At 43.4% G+C, this 13,956-nt stretch overlaps 1 long non-coding RNA gene across 1 annotated transcript; it reads right to left on the reverse strand.

Moving 5' to 3' along the window:
- Positions 1 to 8,406: 8,406 nt before the first annotated feature.
- On the reverse strand, positions 8,407 to 13,454 carry LOC122132845. The gene is made up of 2 exons (XR_006152344.1): positions 12,280 to 13,454; positions 8,407 to 10,832 (listed from the first exon to the last, which is right to left on the reverse strand). It is a non-coding gene; the product is annotated as an uncharacterized LOC122132845 (long non-coding RNA).
- Positions 13,455 to 13,956: the final 502 nt, after the last annotated feature.

Below are 13,956 nucleotides of genomic sequence, written 5' to 3' on the forward strand. Positions count from 1 at the left end.
GTGGCTATAAATCCCGGTGCCGTGGCTGCATGCACCCTCTTCATTCCTTCAGCGTGACTGAAAACCAGACTGTGTGTATTCAGCAAGATGTGTAATATTCTTGTGGCTCGCTACCTAAACTGTCCACCGCTCTTCGTGTGCTGACCTCAGATGGTAGCGAGTATATTACCTTTCTTAACCACACAGTGATTTATTTTCGCAACTCTGGCTTTTCAAGAAAAGAAAGTGAACTATGGCGGATAAACTGTGCCATTGTGGCACCACCAAAGTCACTGAGGGGCAGTTAAAATAGAAATTTGCTAAATTTAATCAAGAACTCAATGTTTCAATTAGATTATACCCTCAAATGTTTTGGCATACAATTGCAATATTATCTTTATGAATACAATACCAAACAAGTAAATACAATTCAGTTTCAGCAGGTGCTTAATTTCCGTTATGCCTAAATTCAAGTGCGTTACATTTAATGATTTTATGGTATATCATTGGTATTAATCCTTTTTTGAAGTAAATCCTCACTGCTAGTCAAATACTATTCACAGTAAGAACTGTGTGTGTGTGTGTGTGTGTATGAGAGAGAGAGAGTGAGTATGTGAGACAGATGGAGACGTGGAGAGAGAGAAGAATAATTTTATTTAGACTAAAAATAATTACCTTTTAGATCACTGTAATTAACAACCAGGAATAGCTCACCAGCAAGGTTGGTATGCTATCCTAGTTTAAAAAATACAGTTGGGCTAGGCAAACAAGCTACGTAAAGTTATGGCAAAAGTTGAATTTAGCAAGCAAATATTTAGTGTTTTTAAATGGCATACAGATGGGGAAAAACGTCAAATAAGGTGTTTCCTTTTAGTACTCATGTCACTAAAAAACCCATGCCTTATAACTTTGCTGCACCTCGGCCAAATGCAATGGGTTTTTTTTTTATATAGTATAGTTGAATAACGTTTCTTAGAATATATAAATATAAATTAATACAAAACACTTTTAACATATTTTACATATTAAATTCACATAATAAATAAGACTAAATAATAGTACCAATAAAAACAGAATACATTTTGAGTTGGTATTCTTGGTATTCTGCAAACTCCCACTTCTAACTCCACTGTTTTCTTCACAACAATTAGATTAGAATAGTTATGCCAAGATATGATTTAGTATTAAACTGAATGTCGTCCAGTTAGTGAACTATAAACGTGTGTCAATAAAATACATGTAGATGCATTTCTTTCCAAACCCCTTGCCAGCTCCCTCTTTTTTTCTTCTTCTTTCTTTTCTGGCATTCCGAGTTCATGTGCAGGTCCTGGTATAGCAAGGACATTCTCTCCAACATTACCTAGTAGTTTGTATGGCTTAGATCAGTACATTTCTCAGGCCGGCCACCTGCGGTGAACTTTTGACCTTTTTGGACAGGCCATGAGAGAATCGATCCATTATCCTCCGTGGTTTTTGGTATGGGACAGGAATGCCCCATCACTTCCTCCCTATTCACCTAATCCAAGCAGTGCTGGACAGGGTCAGATAGGATGTGGTGTGGTTTGCGGACCTGATAGAGCTGGTGCACGGCTCTCCATGGGAGACCCTGATGTGCAGGGATTTATTATCTCAGGCGAGGGGGTCTGTTCTGTACCCGTCTCCTCAGAAATAGAAGTTGTGGGCCAGGTCCCTGAGAGGGAATATTTGCTGAACGCAGTCACCCTGGAAGGGCTGATTCCCATAGCCTCTCCGACACGGTGTCTCGTTCTCTGGATCGGGGAGCCAAGTAACAACGTAACCTAGACGTTTGGCAGCGCATTGATTGATGGTTCCTGTGTGGCAAACAATTGGGCCATCATCTTAGTTCTCGTGCGTTGGGCCCGTAATACACCACACATGTTTCCATCATCCCTACTCCCTCCCGCCCCCCCTTCTCTTTCAATGACTTTCTTTTATTTTTGAGGAGGAGTGGTGGTCCTTTTGTCTCTTTCTTCTATCCACATGTTGTCTCCCTCACGAGACGAGTATGCGACTGTCACTCGCATGTCATGAGGATTGCGTTGCCCGGCAGCCCACCACAAAATGGCTCCTCCACTCCCATGGTTCCTTGGGAGGGCTGGGGTCAGCTAAGGAGGAATGTATCAGAATGTGGCACATCACTTAATGTCAGACATGCTAAGAATCTTGTCTTTGCGGTCGGGGGATGAAAATCGGTAGAGAAACGGGTAAATAAACCATCCGCTGCTTTGAGACGAGACCATGCTTTCAATTTTGGTCGATCTTTTGTGTTTATTTTCTTGAGTCAGCGGTGACCGCCGCAGCTCTTTTTCTCGTGTTTTCGGGGCTCCTCGCACAGAAGCTGTGCACACCAGGAGGCTGGGATCGGGACCCCTTCATCGGGCCAGGGCCAGGGGGAATACAGGGACACGAACGAGGACTGGAGGGGAGGGGAGGGGAGAGCAGACTAGCATGAGGAGAGTGAAACAGAATATAAGTGAAGGGCCACTTATATAGCGATTTCACTGAGTAGAGTAGACAATTACTTCTTTAGCAGCTGCTTTTTATCCCTCTGTCTGTCTCTGCTCTCTCTCTCTCTCTCTCTCTCTCTCTCTCTCTCTTTCGCTTCCCCTCTATTTCTCTCTTTACCTGTCTCTTTTACTTCTACATCATACACTCTTGTCAGTCCTACATCTCTGTCCTTCTCGTACTTGTCCTCTCTTTTTTTCTTTTTTTCCCCTCTCTCCCTCGCTTGTTTTCCTCTAAAGGTGTTACTGTAGACGCCTACCTGCCAGGTTCCTGTCAAGGGGACACAGTTGACCTCTTGCGGGGTCGAGAGCAGCCTGTGAGAGATGGGAGAGGTCACACTGTGCAATGCTCCCTTCCATCCTCACTCCCTCGCCGCTAGTTCCTTCCCTTCTTCACATCCTTGCGACTACTCATCGATCACCCCGTAATGGAAGGGCCTGGATGTTTTGGACCGGGGCTGTGGTCCGACACGGATCTGTGCTTGTCAGCCGGTGAGTGATGCGAAAAAAGGGATATCCCCACAATGGACCAGCGCAGGAGGCCCACTCCGGAGAAGAGAGAGAGAGCCGGGAGCAGGGGGGGGCTGTTTGGAAGATGCCACTCCCTTGTGCTGTGGGAAGCTGCAGAACACACCGTGGAAGACGGATGTGTTCCTTTTTGTTTCTTTTTCTCCTGTCATGCTTGTCTTCTCCCCCCGTCACGGAAAATAGAGCAGAGCTGCGAAAAGGTCCACACACGAACACGGACACGGATGATGATCCCATACACCGACATGTCTTGTACAGAAACATACATACACGCACACAGACACACACACATTGCTGTGTGAATGGATAGTGATGAGAGTAGCCTTTGCCACCTCACTCTGTTCTTGAATGCCTTAGCCTTATGACCCTGGGGCCCCTCAGACTCGCCTTGCGGTCGCCTTGATTGGCTGAAATTGTGCAGATTTTGCCACACGTCCTTCCTGCGATTGGCTGAGCTTTGCTCGGTTTTGTTTTGGCACTGGACCATGGTGCACTGAGCTGCGCAGATAAGCCAGACCCCAATGGTTCAAGCGCGCTTTCAGAGGAAATTAGGCAGAACCAAAAACAGTGCGCACATGCACGCACGTACACACACACACACACACACACACACACATATATACACACACATGCACAAGGGATATCCCATCACATGCCAAAGTTTAAACACTGATGGTATAAGAACAAAAACACTCTGACATTCCTGTCGTTAGCCTGTTTCAGTGATCCTCACATTTGAAATGTTTGTGGTGGGGGGCCCGCAGAGAGAAAGAAAGAAACGAGAGAGAAAGAAGGAAAGAAAGGAAAAGAACACTCTCTACCTAAATCAGCCTCAGTTCCTTTAGTTTCTTGGAGGCAACAATTGTTTCAAATGTTCACAATCAGTCCACAAATTGATTTGATGCTTGTAATGTCTTAATGGGTTTCCAGTTAAAGTCTTGAAAATACACAGAGACATAATTTGAAAATATTGTGTCATTTGAAAGAGGGGGGATGAATTCTTTCCACAGTTGTCCGGCATTGGGGTTTTTCCACAGGGTTTAGGTGGGGAGTGTCGATGGAAAAGTGGGAGTCGGAGGTGGTGGGGGCGGAGATTTGGGGGGCAGCTGTACTGACCCCTGATGGGGCGCTGGTTTGAGACCCGTGACGGCGCGCGCCCCGAGCAAAGGTCAGACGCGGACCCGCAGGCGCCGTGGTTACCAAAATCTACATGACATCATGGCCGAAAGGTTTGCTCCAAAGGACACGGGCGAGTCGAGGAAAGTGGAGAGAAAACCCAAGCGCTGCGCCACACACAGCAGCATGTGACCACAGCACGCCACAGCGAGGCTCATTACCACGGCAAGCCAGAGAGAGAAGACGTAGGGGCTACGACTTATCGCTGAAGACCATATCATCACCTATAATCAGTACTCTTTCCCACTCCCACTCTCTCTCTCTCTCTGTCTGTCTCTCACTCTCACTCCTTCTTTCTCTCTGTCTCACTCTGTCTGTTTCTCTCTCGCTCGCTTTATGTTTCATCCTGCTATTTTCAGGCCTGTTTTCACTGGATTCCCCACAAAGTTCAAACTCATTACCCCAGCATTTGTTGCCATGGCTTCTGGCCTGCGCTAAGCTTACATAAGCCTCCCTGATTCATTTTTAAAAGAGACCCATGGTTTTCATGCATACCTTACACAGAACCATTGTTCATCAGCAGACTATTTGGAGAACAATCCAGCAGGTATTTTTCATCAGTGATCAATTTTTACTACTTTTTTTTGTTTTTTAACTGAGAATCAACACTGAAATACTTTATTTAACAGGGATCAAAGCTCAATGGTTTCATGGTTCAAATTCTGTTAAGTTTGATGAAAGGCAGTACCCCTTCCATTTAGCTCTCATTCATTTTTTTTATTCATTCAGTACCTGCTTCTTGTAAGCATTTAAGTATTTAACTCTGAAGACGTGGTCAGTGTTGCTGAAGCTTTTATGTTCAGTTTGTTTTACGCTTGGAAATACTGTGTCGATTAAAACAGATAACTAAAAATAGAAATAGAAATATTGTCATTGTATTCGCATAAAACCCACAAGTTATATTTTTAAATAAATATAAATCGCTTCATTTGTTAATATTAGTCATTCATGCTAGGAAAGGATTGTCTGTCCAAACCAACTAGGGTCCATTTTACAGCATTTGTCAGGACCGAAATCTAATATTTTTCTTCTCTCCCTCTGACATGGCAAGAAGGTTGCCAGAGAATAGCTGCTTTGTTGCTCCTCCACTTGGAACATCTTTAACAATGTGATGAAGTCCACTAAAGAGGATCCGCGATGCCAACTGGATTTCACAGGCCTTATGAATAATTCTACCCTCAATAAATCTAGGAGAAAAAACGCCACTCTACAGCATTACGGTGCGGCAGATCGTTTCTTGTCCATGTAAACAGCCTCGAGGGATGAATGTACCACCCAATTGTATTTTTTTTTTTACTTTGTGTGGTATCATCATTGTTCAGCCTCTTGTTAACATATTTTACTAAAGCCCAGTATTATTGACTGTACATAATTACTACGAGAAGTACATTTTTATAACGTTTTTATATTGCTTTTAAGTCTTATTACCATGACTGTCCATTCTAAGCAGTATCTCCATGTCCAGCACTGGGTGTACATCTGCTGTAAGTGTTGTAAAAATAGTTTCTGGAGCCTCCTAATTGTTGCTGTTTTATGTGGATGCTGTGGCCTGTTCTGTGGGTTATGCGCTCTGAACATTATTTCATAATTACTGTATTGATCAACAGTAATGTGGATGTTCTTGTTCAATTGGGCTGTTTACTGTTATTTTGTAATAGACCTTGTGAAGCCTGGAAGGCAACATATTTTCTTCCATGTTCAGACATGAGGGTCTGTTGGAGGCACTACGGAGGAGGCCGTGTTAGTGCATAATAACATGCAGCTTGGTTTTTTTTATATGGTTTATATAGGTTTTATATGAAAGATTATTATTCAAATTATTAGATATGGGTTTGTCACTTCAGCTTCTATGATATCACATCTGGACTTATTCTGAGGGTTCATATGCATGTGTAGAAATGTCTATGCATTTGTGTGCCTTTGTGAGAAGAGAACAGTATAAAGCTGATTGGAGCAGTTTTATTCTGTTATTATAACTGACTTTATATTATTAAACGTGTTACAAAAAAGTGTAGTTATAGTTATGATACCTGACTTCATATTATGTATGTTTACATATGTGAGATAAATAGCGCCCCCCATCTCTGCCTGCTATTAGCATCCATGACGTTTGCAACAGCTGTTTGAAGGGGGGGGTGGGGGGGTCCTGGCGCACACCTAGTCTCAGCTCACCTCCACTTTCTACCATTAGTCTCATATCTCACAACCCTCTCTATTTCTAAGATTGTGTTTTCACAAACTCTCATCCTTATCCGCACCCCACAACCCTTTTCTCTCTCTCTCTCTCTCTCTCTCTCTCTCTTTCTCTCGCTGGCAGCTCTGGCGATAATGAACAGAGCCATCCCCACCACAGAGAAGAAAATCAAATAAAAGCAAAATGACAAATTCGCCCCACGGGTGCTAGTGGAAACAGAACAGCTCGTCTCAAAGTGCCAGCAGAAATACACACACACCATTCATACACACACACACACACACACACACACACACACACACACAAAAGCAGGGCGGAACAGCAGCCCACAGACCCCTCGCAGTGTGGCCGGATCTAACCACCAGCTGTACTAACACGCTCTCACCGACCGTATGTGTGTGTGTGTGTTTCTCTGTGAGTGTGTGTGTGTGTGTGTTAGAAAGAGATGGTGAGAGAGGACATGTAAGAATGAAGTGTGTATGTGGGTGCTGGAGCGAGGGGTATTATTGGAAAAGGGGGAAAATGTTAAAGTTCGAGAGTCCCGGTAACGAGTAGTGCAAGAGTATCTGTGTGTAGCAAAAAGACAGAGAAAGCAAAGGAGGGAGGCTCTGTGACAAAAGGAAAGAATGTGTTTACATGTGACAGTGAGAGAGAGAGAATGTTTAGATCTGTGTGTCTGTAATAGCATCTGTATGTGTGTGTGTGTGTGTGTGAGTGTGGGCACACCCACACTCTGTTTAAGTCCACCTTACTCGCCCGGAGCCTTGGCTGAGTCTCCCAGCCCGGCACATACCAGCGCGAGTGCTGCGAGTCTAACATCTCCAGCACATATGAACCCATTTGGAATTCTTTGTCACGCTTGACTAAACAAACACGGGAGGCTTAACTCTGAGTAGGTCCTTAGCATATCCACCATCAGCACTTTAAACTCCCCCCCCAGACCCCCCCACCCCCGCGTCTCCCCCTGAAAATCTACCCTCTGCCTGCCTGGTGTCGCCCTGCGGCTTCTAATGCCTTCGCCATCAAACATCTGGCCTTCTTGTCGCCCCCCCCCCCCCAGGGTTCCCACAACTTCCACTCCACCAATCGGGAGTGTCCGTCAGGCAACATGTCCCCGTAGAGGAGGAATGTGCAGTATGCGAGCTTCTCATGTTTAATTTAACGTGTTCCATCTAATATGGCGACCAGATTGAATTAATGTGTTGTGGGATCGGTTACACAACAATCGTCTTGCTTATTCTCTTGTGCGATGGAAGCATTGTTTGGACGTGATGTCCAAAAGGGATACTTCTGGAGCCAGCGACCATTCTTCATCGGGCTGCTTTTCTTCTTCTTCTCTTCTCCCCATACGATTTAAGTTTGGGGGGTGGGGGTAGGCTGAAGGGGGGGGGGCTCGTTTAAATGGGAGCGATTAACCAGATTTACAGGTGTTTGTACATACCCCACCACCTAAATTATCATAGAGAACGAGGGGTGAGAAAAAAAAGAGATGGGGGGGCTGGGAGGGGGGGGGGGATCCGGTCCTCGGGGGCAGCCCAGAGGAAGCACGGAGCGTGCTGGATGAGTACATTAGCAGAGGAGAAGTGGGTCGGTTTTGGAAGCGGCGCCGAGCAGTTTGGATCCATTTCGCTTCCTGAGCTGTTTTCCCCTCCGACATCAACCCCCCTTCCAAACACACACACACTCAGATGCACATACATTCATATACACATGCAAATACACGCACACACATATGCACACACACACTCACACACACACACACACACACACACACACACACACACACCCTCTCCTCTCAGCACTCGTCACACACCTGGGCCCCTGTGCGGCTGATGTGTTGATACTAACGGCTGAGAAAACAGAGATGTGTGTGTGCTGAGGGAAGGACGGGCCAGGCGCGAAAAGACAGCACGGCTACCGAGGAGAGACAGAGAGAGAGAGAGGGAGAGAGAGTGAACTCACAGAAGAAGGAGATGAGTGAAAGAGTGAGAGGAGAGGAGAGAAGGAGTTTGCATGTCTTTTAATTGGCTAGGGGGAGGGTGTTGAGCAACCTATCCATCCAATTCTTCCGAGACTCGTGTGTGATTGTAGAATATTACAAAATGTGAAAATGTTTTTCAAAGTCTGAGTGAGTCTTGTGTTCAATTTGCAAATATACAAGGATTGGATGTGGAATTTGTCCTCAGATCACTTTCCTACGCCGGCACATATTTTTGTATTAGTCAGTTTAATTAAAATTCTGGCATAATATTTTCTTTTGCAATTAATAACATATCTCTGAAACTTCTACTTCTCTATTACTGCATGATTTGGTTGTAACAAAAGTCCTGTGAGGTACCGTAAGGTTCTCATTGGAAAACAAAAGCAATGACCTTTTTTTTCATGTAACACCTTTTTTGCAATGTGAATAAAATGCTTCACAGAATCCAAAAATAGAGAGGGAAACCCACACAAATATCTTCTAATAAATTACAAATGACACAAATATCTTGTAATAAATCACAAATGACACCAATATCTTGTAATAAATGACAAACAACACAAATATCTTCTAATAAATAAAAGAAGGTGATTATAAACATTACTTTTCAGTCATAATTGGGGCTAGTGACCTAAGACTACCAGTATCCTTTTATATGTCTAAGTAAAATACAAATTCTACTGGAATAGAAAGAAGAGATATTTGTTGTCATTGAGGGTGTTGGCATAATCACAAAGAATATGAGTACATTAAAAGTGTGTCATTGTGTGTTTGCACTTTTATTTTTAGACCTTTTCCTTTAAACAGTTTATCTGTCTCTCACTTCAGGAAATAAGCTCAAACATTGATACTTTGGTACCAAGATATTTTGGTGCTGAAAAATGCTGTAACTCAACACATTTTTTTTCACACTCTCAGAAGTGAGTTACTGGTGGTAGTGCAGTGTACAGTATATGTGCATGTATGCAGTGTACAGTATATGTGCATGTATGCAGTATCCAGTATATGTGCATGTATGCAGTGTCCAGTATATGTGCATGTATGCATCTTTCTGTGGGTGGGTTGGAGGCTGTGTCATTTTGAAATCTGAGAAGCAATCGGACTCTCTTTCTTCATATGTGCATTTCTTTGCATGCTGAGATGCTAACATAACAGACGGGCTCTGGGAAGAAATGTCATGGCCATTTCTTTCTTTCTTTCTTCCTTTCTTTCTTTCTCTCTCTCTCTCACACACACACACACACACACACACACTCACACTCTCACACACACACACACACACACACACACACAAACACTGTTCTCCAATCTGACATTTATTTGCCCCTATCCTCCACCATTACACACACACATATACACGCACAAACACACGCACACACACCCACACACAGACGTCTCTGCTGCTCTTGTACTGCTGAGGGGTCTAAAATTGCCGCCCTTGGCCCAGCTTACCATGTTCCCTATCCCTCTCTTGTTCCACTAGAGGAAATTACATCACTGTCCTGACATGTCAGCAGGTATTGACCTCATAGACTGTTACCTCAGTGCTGAAGTAGAGTTCTGGACCATTCTGTGGTGCTCATTTTATCTCAGTGGATCTAAACGAACAGGCCATTTGTGCTCTTGGCTGGATCTTTAGTAGAGATGAAATAGTTCTTTAAATTCTTTGCTTGGCCAACCATGCACTTACAATTTTGCAAGTAGCATGTTTATTATATTTATTTTTGCCATTTTGCCATTACTAAGAATATATCAGAATTTCCCATTTGTTTTTTAGTTTGTATCACTAATTGTCATTAATTGATGTAATTAAGTGCTATATCTCTTGTTTTCATCTCCTCTTATAAATGTGATAAAAATACAAGCCTCTGATTTATATTTCTGAAATCCTCTTGTTATCCAGTGGAGGTGACAGGAACTGACATAGAGCATAAAACTGATAAACTGAAACGAAACATATTTGAGTGTTTCCATGGACACAAATCTGGGTCTTTTTTATGGATGCTGGCTGTGTAATGTGGCTCAGCCTTGGTGTGGAGCAGTCGACAGAAACTCGGAACCCCGTTAGGTGTGTGTGGAGCATATTATCCACCACATTGCCTGACCAGAGGCCCTGCAGAGTGTGTCATCACACACACACACATGCACTCACACTCAGTCATACGCACACACGCTCCGCTGTTGAAACTGCAAGATTTAAGGTTTTTCCTGATCTCATGTGAATTGGGTAAGATGAGAATGGAGATTGTGAGAAGGTCCGAGAGCGGTGCAGGTTGTATAAGTGGGGGTTCCCATATTCATCATCATTCTCGAGGAGAGATCGGAGAGATGGATGGAGGGACAGAGGCCATCACTCCAGCAGTCCTGATGTCTCATTGGCAGCTGTGTCTCTTTCCCAAAACCTCTGGGCTTCCAGATCGGAACATCTGGAACGTTTGCGAAAGACCCCCTTTTTTGAAGATAAGCACAAATAAATGAATAAATAAACATATATAGAAATAAAGACAGTCCAGGGGTAAATGCTCTTTTTTTGTGCGGTCATGGCTTTTTAAGAAGTGATTGTAATATTTCTGGTGGGAACTTAAGCTGACCTTTCCTCTGTCACGCTAGAAGACACAGGGAGTGCGGTTGCCAGAGCTGTGCTCCAAACAAACTCTGTGTTTGTGCATTTGCCCTCTCCTGCTCCTGCTCCTGCTCCTGCTCCTGCTTCTGCTCCTGCTCCTGCTCCTGCTCCTGCTCCTGCTCCTGCCCCTGCCCCTGCCCCTGCCCCTGCTCCCACAGTCATGCTCTGTGTGCAGGCTTCATGTCTCCCAAAAAAGGCATTTATCATCATTCACTGCACTGAGCTTACAACTGCTAGAGCTATTCTCAAGATCTGGACTTCAGCTTCTTCCTTCAATCAATAATTTTTTTATTGTCAAGATAAACCAAATGTTAAAGTCAGTTTGTTTTAAAATAATTAAGTACTTATACTAAGAAATAATAACAAGGTCATAAATTACAATTACATCATAAATAATAAACATGCTGATGTAATGTGCTGGTAGATGCAAAATGTTTCCTGTTATTTATAACATCCTACATTTATCCACTTCATTTAAAAAATGTATTCATTCTATTTACAATTTTTAAACTGTTCAAAAGAATTGAATACATTCTTGCATAGTTTTATGCAGTAATATTCAAATTATAAGTAAAGGAGGAGTTATCAATGGTACTATCTACAATAGCCATGTTATTTGCTCTGTGATTTTTCTGTTCTGTTCCAAACGTTTTGATACAGATCCTCTTTTTAAGACCACTCAAAATAATTCTGTGTTACTGTTGGTAATGCTCTCAGGAGAGTATAAATAATTGTTAAAAATATATAATAAGAAAGTTAAGTATTTCTGAGATAAGTTTAACTCAAGGGCTCTGCACATAAGTGGCGGCATTTTATTGCCGAAGTCTGGAGACAGACAGGCAGAGAGGGACAAATTAAAATGAAATAGTATCAATCAAAATAACCTAAAAAACATTGTTCCGCAATTAGGTTCATATTAAGAGGTTTTTCATCGGGATATTTCCTGTAATTTTATTCCAATCATTTCTTGACATTCCTTCTTGACAGAAGAAAAAACATTGCCTTTCTTTGAAGGGCTTTCTTTTTTCCAGTCTTGGCTAGGACGAACAATGGCAAACAATGCTACCTCGCCATCGCCTTCCCTTTGCCTCAATAACAGGGCAAAGCGCGGCAGCGTCAGATTTCAGCAAGTCTTGGCGGATGTGTTAGTGAGGAATGTCTGCGTGGAGAAAACACTGTCTTGGCACCCGTCACTAAGCTCATTTTGAGTTGTCAAGCCACGACCCAAATTGTTTAAAACTCATTCAAACAATGAAGACTTTTCCCCCCTTACCTTGATCTTCAAGCGTCTCATTTTTCTTCTGTCATTCTTTTCTTTTTTTTTTCCTTCTTCTTTTTTTTTTTTTTCATTGGAGCTCTGACTGCCTAGCACCAGACACACACACACGCACACACACACACACACACCTGTGGAACCCCCGGTGCTGCTACTGAGTCACGGATAGTCTCCCCTCTTTTAATAACAAGTCTGAGCTTCCTGAAGCCTTTTTTCTCAGCTGAGGGGTCAACACGTCTGTCTTAAATCACTAACAGAGCAGTCACTCGGAGCAACTAACACGCTGTGATTCACAACTGTCCAAACCACCACAGCGTTAGCTTCCCATGCTACGAAAAATGCCTCCGCTGCTGGATTTATTGAGATCCATTTGTGAAATTTATTTCCATGTCATTGAAATATGTATGCTGTCATCTCCAAACATACAGATAAGGCGAAAGCCAAAAATAAGGTCAACAACTTTATGGCTTTATTTGCTTTATCCAGCGCTTAGTTTGTATTTATTTACTTTTGTACCTCAAGTGTTCTGCGTCAGCGATTCTTCATGTCGCTTGTGTACTTATCCTATTTATTTAATCAGTTATTTTGACATATATTGTTAAAGGGAGTCTGCTTCCAGGATATTATTTTGCTCATGCCAAAGGTCAAATACATTCACACTAGCATCATGAGCAAACGAAAATGCCACGAAGGAAATTCTTCCAAATCCTGCCCAGTTCAGTAGCACAAGCCCGTCTGTTGATGTTGATCGTCTGTTTTTCTTTTCCCTGCACATTTTCTCGATTTTGTAGGACCCTCTTTGTAATCTAAGTGGTAGGTTCTAATGTTAGGTACTCTGCATTTAGAAACCAAACCGATTGCTTTCCTTGTCGCGGCAGACTCTCGCCTCAGACAGTTTACACAGCAAGATAACTTCAGGTCAAATGCAGCGCGCTGCCAGATAGCCAGCGCTTGTGTTTAGCTGTACGCCAGGAGGCCGATGGTTTGAAATCATCTGTTTATAGAGGCCAAATAATAAACACAGGAGGCCGTCCTGCAGCCAGTTCTGTTTGTAAATGAGACTGATTGGGAGGGTGGGAGGCAAGAAGTGAGAGGAACAAACTTTTTAAAAATGGACAGAGAGAGTGAGAGAGAGAGAGGGAGTGAGAGTGTGTGTGTGAGAGAGAGAGTGAGAGAGAGAGAGAAAGAGAGAGTGAGAGTGTGTGTGAGAGAGAGAGAGTGAGAGAGAGAGAGGGAGGAATGGAGTGAGGGAGCAGCAGAGGAGTGGAGAGCCTCTCAGAATGGTCCTGAGCAGCAGGCTCCAGCAGAACTGTGTGTAAATACTCGCCTGGATTCTTGGGGGTGTCTATTTTAAATGGCCGGCGGCTTGATTTCCCCATAGGTTCGTTCCGGTGTTTTCCTACTGCGGTTGGGCAACGTGGCAGACAAACATTCGCCGTCACGCAGTTTGAGTTTCGTTTTTTAATTGTGTTTTTCGCCATACTGTTAGTATTTGCTCCTTTTGGGTCTTTTTGTCTTGTTTTTGCAAATGTCCACAAAAGACAAAAGGAAATGGCGGTGATGGCTAGGTGTGTGTGTGTGTGAGTGTGTGTGTGTGTGTGGTGGGGGGGGGTGTAAGGGGAACCAAAGCATGTGAGAGAGGGTGAGAGACCTTGACGGTGTCCTTGGTAAGCC

Source organism: Clupea harengus, chromosome 4 (genome assembly GCF_900700415.2).
Source record: "Clupea harengus chromosome 4, Ch_v2.0.2, whole genome shotgun sequence".
In the NCBI taxonomy this organism is placed as follows: domain Eukaryota; kingdom Metazoa; phylum Chordata; class Actinopteri; order Clupeiformes; family Clupeidae; genus Clupea; species Clupea harengus.